Source organism: Oryx dammah, unplaced genomic scaffold (genome assembly GCF_014754425.2).
Source record: "Oryx dammah isolate SB20612 unplaced genomic scaffold, SCBI_Odam_1.1 HiC_scaffold_5, whole genome shotgun sequence".
NCBI lineage: Eukaryota > Metazoa > Chordata > Mammalia > Artiodactyla > Bovidae > Oryx > Oryx dammah.
The window spans coordinates 91,398,050-91,404,081 of NW_024070189.1; positions in this window are offsets into that span (position 1 = coordinate 91,398,050).

Genomic DNA, 6,032 nt, shown 5'->3' on the forward strand with positions numbered 1-6,032 from the left:
TAAACTCATTTAATCATCACAATATATTCCAGAGCCAGGGACCCACGGAGAGTCCAGAGCTACATATCTGCCACCTGTGTCTTAGTGCCTGCTTAGTAGGCGGGCACTATCAGCAGCCTGCCCCACGAGAGCATCTCTACATGTTTCCAGAGTAAGGAAATCAAAGAAGACTTCCTGGTAGAGGAGTAGGACTGAGGCTGACTTGAACGGCATTGAAGGTGAGCCCTTAATTTCTTTCAGAGGAAGGTAGACTATTTAGATATTGTTAGAAGTTGCTGAAGCTGAACCTCCAATACTTCGGCCACCTGATGTGAAGAGCTGAAGCATTGGAAAAGACTCTGATGCTGGGAAAGATTGAAGGCGAAAGGAGAAGGGGACAGCAGAGGATGGGATGGTTAGATAGCATCACCAACTCAATGGACATGAATTTGAGCAAACTCCGGGAGACAGGGGAAGACATAGGAGCCTGGTGTGCTACAGTTCAAGTGGTCACAAAAAGTCAGACACAACTTAGCAAATTAGCAACAACAAAGTTAGAAGTTGGCATTGTGCACAAAGTTGCTTGGTTGTCATCTGCCGTATAAAAAACCACCCTAAACTGAGTGACTTGGAACAACACTAAACATTTATTGTTGGGATCCAGTCACCTTCAGAGATCTGGGTTTCTCTCATTTGAAGTAAGAAAGGGCCAGGTCACCCACCCCCCTTTTTGGAAATTCAGCTGGGGATTCTCTTGTACAGACTGGGTTAAGAATTACTGAGTTGGCAGTTAATAAGACTTTTGTCATTATTGTATCTAATTTTTGTGATTATTTTTGATCTGTTTGACAAAGGACTGCTGGAAGTGACACATTTTTTTCCTATTTACATCAGTGTGAGTGAAGGGAGTAGATTTAAAGAAAAATTTAAAGCAAATAGTAATTTGAGCAGAATGCATGATTGATAACGCAGTGGCTTAGCGAGTCAAGAATCCACTTGCAATGCAGGAGACACAGGAGACTCAGGTTCGATCCCTTGGTCGGGAAGATCCCCTGGAGGAGAAAAATGGCAACCCATTTCAGTATTCTTGCCTGAAAAATCCCATGGCCAGAGGAGCCGGGTGGGCTACAGTCCATAGGGTCACAGAGATTCAGATACGACTGAGCAACTATGCATGCATGATTGACACATGTTATTCAGATGTTACAAGCATCTGCAATTTGGGCAAGGCTTGGCAGAAATGGCTTATCTCTGCCCTTTATGATGTGAACTCACTGAGGCTGAATGAAGAACCTCTCCAACACAACTCACTTATCATGCCAGGAAGTTGGTGCCAGCTGTTGTTTCTTCTCCATGTGGGCTCCTGCACATGGTGGCTTGGGATTCCTCACAGCATGGTGGTGGCTGGGTTCCAAGGGTGGGTATTCCCCCCGCCCAAAAAAAATAACAGTTGCATTGCCTTGGATGAACTAGCCTCCAAAGTCACATGGGGGCACTTCCACCATACTCTAAGCCCACCCACATTCAAAGCCTCCTTCATGGGACTTCCCTGGTGGTCCAGTGGCTAAGGCTCCACGCTGCCAATGCAGGGGGCCCAGGTTCAATCCCTGGTCAGGAAACTAGATCCTACATGCTGCAACAAGAGTTTGCATGCCACAACTAAAGATCCCACATGCTGCAATGAAGATCGAAAATCCCATGTGCCGCAACTAAGACCTGGTGTAGCCAAATAAATAAAAATAAATGTTTTTTTAAAAAAAAAGTAAAAAGGGACTCTTTCATAGACGAGCGTAAAGGTTATGGCTATAGCCCAAAGGGTTGGAAAAAGACATGACTGAAGTGACTTAGCACAGCACTCAGTTGATTTACAATATTAGTTTCAGATGTATAACATAGTGATTCAATATTTTTATAGATTATACTCCATATAAGATTATGATAAAATATTGGCTATATTCTCTTTGTTATATATTACATTCTTGTAACTTTTTTTTACATCTAGCAGCTTGTACCTCTTAATTCCCTTCACTTATTTTGGCCCTCCTCACCTTCCTTCTGGTAACCACCAATATTTTACCTGTATCTCTTCCCTCTTCCAACATGTCTTTAAAATCAGCTGGGTAAACAACAAGCTCATATTGTATAGTAGAGAGAACTATATTCAATATCTTGCAATAAGCCATAATGGAAAACAAATTTTAAAAGAATGTGTATATATACGTATGTTTAGCTGAATCATTTTTATACAGCAGAAATTAACACAACATTATAAATCACCTATATTTCAATTAAAAAAATTTTTTTTAAATCAGCTGGAGATTCTATGTGCAGACTGGGTTAAGAATCACAGAGCTGCAGTTAATAACTTTTTGTTGTTACTGTATCTAGTTTTATGGTTATTTTGTATCTGTTACAAGTGACTTTTGGAAGTGACACAATGTTTCCTGTTCAAATTCATCAGTGTGAGCAAAGGGAGTAGATCTAAAGAAACAAAAAGCAGATAGCAATTTGAGCACTTGGCAGCATGCAAGACTGATATTATGTCATTCAGACTTGTTACAAAGAGTGAAATTGAAGCAGGAGTCCCACGAGTAGAATGTAACGTTTTGTAAGTGGTGAGTTTAGCGCCGTCTGTAACTGAACTGTATATTAGGTCTCTATCGCCCTCTAGTGTTCCAGATCACTTGCACCCAAAGCGGGTGCTTGGTATGAATTACACTACCTTTCTTTCACCTTTTAGGCGGTTCAGCCCTCCCGGACTTTTTTTGGAAGCCTCTCTCTGGCCTCCAGAGACTGACTACTCCCGAATGCTTCCTGTACCTCCCAGTTTCCTGCCAGCCACAGATGTACACACAGCCACTCAGCACTACGGAATAAGACCAAGCTGGAGCAGAGTCCAGTGGGGATGCCGGAGACCTACCCTAGATTAATTTCAAATCAGAGCAGACGTTAAATGTCATACTGAGGCACTTGGCCCTTATCCCATAGGCAATGGGGAGCCATGAATGGTTTTGTGTGTGCGCGCTAGTCACTTAGTTGTGTCCAGCTCTTTGAGACCCCATGAACTCTAGCCTCTGTCCATGGGATTCTCCAGGCAAGAATACTGGAGCCGGTTGCCACTTCCTTCTCCAGGGGATCTTCCTGACCCGGGGACCAAACCCAGGCCTCCTGCATTGCAGGCAGATTCTTTACCATCTGAGCTATAGAGAAGTCCCATGAATGGTTCTGGAGCAGACCAAAACTGTGCAACAAGGCATTTCCCCAGAAAAGGGTGTTACAGTGGACATTTGTAATTGTTTCTCTCTTAGCATCATTCTCCTTTAAATATATATATATTTATTTATTTATTGGCTACAGTGGGTCTTCATTGCTGAGCACTGGCTTTCTCTAGTTGCAGTAAGTGCGGGTTACTCTTCATTGCTTCTCATTGTGGTGGCTTCACTTCTTGCAGAGCTCAGGCTGTAGGTGCCTGGGCTTTGATAGCTGCAGCCCGTGGGCTCAGTAGTTGCAGCTCCCAGGTTCAAGAGCACAGGTTCGGTAGTTGTGGTGCACAGATTTAGTTGCTCCATGGCGTGTGGAGTCTTCCCAGACCAGGGATTGAACCCGTGTCCCCTACACTGGCAGACGAACTCAACCATTGACCACCAGGGAAGCCCCTCTCCTTTTTATTTCTCCCTGGCAACAGTCCTCGATCCGAGGGCTCCCCCTGGGGGCCAATATGAATGTGTGTGTTTTTAAATGGCAGCCCCTCTGGAGGATGCCAGCTCATGACAGGCACGGGCTTAATACTGGATTTCAACTCCTACTTGTTCCCTCTTCCCCCCAGATCAGAGTCGTAGATCAAGGCTCCCCTCCCTCTGCAGAGGAAGCACGTGCCCAAGTCTGGCTAATCAAACAGCTGCATCCTTCTGGCTACTGGAATTGATTGGGGGGAGCGGGGACATGAGCTAACACCGGCCAAGACTTTAGTAAATTTTAACTGAGGTGAAATTTACCTAACCTAAAACTAATCATAAACTATACTCAAGTGTACAATTCAAAAGCAACTAGAGCCTTACCAATGCTGTGTAACCATCAGCTCTGTCTAGTTTTCCAAGACATACTCTTCACCCCAAAAGGAAACCCTACACCTATGAGTGCTCACTCCCCGTTTCCTCCTCTCAGCCCCCGTGTGCATGAGTGCTGAGTCACTTCAGTCGTGTCTGACTCTTTGTGACCCCATAGACTGTAGCCTGCCAGGCTCCACTGTCCATGGCATTCTCCAGGCAAGGATACTGGAGTGGGTTGCCATGGCTTCCTCTAGGGGACCTTCCCCACCCAGGGACTGAATCCCGAGTCTCTTACGTCTCCTGCACTGGCAGGCCGGTTCTTTACCACGAGTGTCACCTGGGATGTCCCCTCTCAGCCCCTAGCAGTCAGTCACTAATCTGATTGATTTTTTTCCCTTATGGATTTACCTGTTCTGGACATTTCACATACATGAAATCATAGAATATGTGCCCACTGGTGTCTGGCTTTTCACTGAGTGTAATATTTTCAAGCTTCATCCATATTGTATTCTGTGTCAGTGCTTCATTTGTTTTTAAGGCAGAATGATATTCCATTGTATGGATATACTACTTTTGTTTATTCATTGATTAACATTTTGGTTATTTCCACCTGTTGGCTCTTATCAATAGTGCTGTAATGCTATTTACAATAGCTAGAACATGGAAGCGACCTAGAGGTCCATCAACAGATGAATGGATAAAGTTGTGGTACATACATACACCAGAATATTACTCAGTCATAAAAAGGAATGAATTTTAGTCGGTTCTAGTGAGGTGAATGAATCTAGAGCCTGTTATACAGAGTGAGGTAAGTCAAAAGGAGAAATGTATACTGTATATTAATGCATATATACAGAATCTAGCAAGATAGTAGGTACTGATGAACCCATGTGCAGGGCAGAATAGAGACACAGACGTAGAGAACAGACTTGTGGGCACAGTGGGGGCAAGAGAGGTAGACGAAACTGAGAGAGCAGCATGGAATACACACATTACCATGTGTAAAACAGGCCACTGGTGGGAAGTTGCTGGATAATGCAGGGGCTAAATCGGATGCGCTCTAACAACCTGGAAGGGTGAGACAGGGTTGAGGGTGGGAGGGTTCAGGAGGGACGGGACGTGTGTATACTTATGGCTGGTGCAAGCTGCTGTATGGCAGAAACCAGTACAACATGGTAAAGTAACTCTCTTCCAGTTAAAAATTTTAACAGAGAATAATATATATAACTGAATTATTTGCTATACAGCAGAAATCAACACAACATTGTAAATCAACTGTACTTGAATAAAGGTAATTTTCTAAAAAGAAAAAAATGGTGCTGCAATGAACATTTTTGTACAAATATTTCTTTGAATACCTGTTTTCAGTTCTTTGGTCTATATGCCTAGGAGTGGAATTGCTGGATCACATGGTGACTCTGTTTAACTTGTTAAGGAACTGGTAACCTCTTTTGCACTGCTGTGGTACCATTTTACATTCTTACAAGCAACCCACAAGGGTTCCAATTTCTCCACGTTCTCATCAGCACTCACCTCCTGGCTTAAGAAAAAATTATGGCCAACTTAGTGGATGTGAAATGATATTCATGGTTTTGATTTGCATTTTCCTACTAGACTAATGATGTTGAGCATCTTTTCATGTGTTCTTGGAGCTTCAGTGTATACTTCTCATCTTGGAAGGCAATAAACCTGGTGCTGCTTGCAGCCACTTCCCACCCATGAGGTGCTCCAGGATAGAGAAGCTCAGCCATGGTGACATCATTTGAAGCCTGAAAGTGAAAGTGTTAGTCACTCAGTCATGTCCCACTCTTTGTGACCCCATGGACTGTCACCTGCCAGGCTCCTCTGTCCTTGGTATTCTCCAGGCAAGATTATTGGAGTGGGCTGCCACTCCCTTCTCCAGGGGAATCTTCCTGACCCTGGGGATCAAATCTGGGTCTCCCTCATTGCAGGCAGATTCTTTACTGTCTGAGCCAAGAGTAAAGCCTAGATCCAGCCATACCT